The following is a 1,193-nucleotide window of genomic DNA, read 5'->3' on the forward strand; positions in this document are numbered from 1 at the left end:
GTTCGCCTTACACGCGGCCAACATGGCCGACCCGAGTTTGATTCCTCCGCCCCTCTCGGAGAGCCCGGCAAGCTACCGAGAGTATTCGATATGCCAGACACAGTAACAACAAAGTCTCCAATGGAGACGTTACTGGGCCCGCTCGAGCAAATCGACGATCAACGGGAGGGCCTTTACTTTACTTTACTTTACTTTATGAATGATCATTTCTGCATACTGAAAGTAGACGATAGGCCAAACATGATGGTCACTTACTACATATATTGCAAATGATAACAGCCAAAAAGAGAGAGCAAGTAAAAGGGCCTGTGCTTGTCACAGAGGCAGGGGCCAGGGGGATAGGGTGCGGGTGACAGGAGAGGTAATGAGAACATTGGTGGTGGAAAATGGGCACTGGTGGAGGGATGGGTACTCGATCATTATATGAGTGAAACTCAAACATGAAACCTTTGTACATCTGTAATTGTATCTCAAGGTGATTCATTAATTTTTTTTTGAATTTTTAAAAAAGAATTATCAGGGGCTGGAGCGATAGCACAGCGGGTAGGGCATTTGCCTTGCACGCGGCTGACCCGGGTTCAATTCCCAGCATCCCATCTGGTCCCCCAAGCACCACCAGGAGTAATTCCTGAGTCCATGATCCAGGAGTAACCCCTATGCATCACCGGGTATAACTAAAAAAATAAAAAGCAAAAAAAAATCATTTATAATTCTTCTTTTCCTAAGTCAATTCAGACTTGGTTGTTCCACAATAAACCCCAAATTGAGAGTAGTCTTAGAGAAAAGCAATTACTCTCCAAAAGTTGTCAGGGCTATTTGATCAGCTATGGGAACTTTTGATTTCTCTGCGAGAGGCCAATTATCCCCAAGTTTGATATCTGCTGTGCTCCTGCAGAACTCGGCAGACTCAGGCTGATGAAATGGGAAAGTTTCTGAAGTTAACACCTGAGGGAACTTTGATTAAAAACTTTTCTAAATTGATCCATTTGCAACCCAGGCAGTAATTTGTAGTCCATGGGCACATCAGAGAGTTCCCTGAGCTCAAAGTATCGGGGTCTCTAGCGACCAAGTCACCGGTGTGTTTTGATAGCCCTGGATTAATACACAGGCATTCACCCGCAGCCTGGCTGAAGGTCCCATCAATTTCACCAAGCTCAGACTCAGTAAATATCTCCTGTTTCTGCTCCTGCTTG

This window comes from Sorex fumeus, unplaced genomic scaffold (genome assembly GCF_029834395.1).
Source record: "Sorex fumeus unplaced genomic scaffold, SorFum_2.1 ptg000134l, whole genome shotgun sequence".
Classification (NCBI taxonomy): domain Eukaryota; kingdom Metazoa; phylum Chordata; class Mammalia; order Eulipotyphla; family Soricidae; genus Sorex; species Sorex fumeus.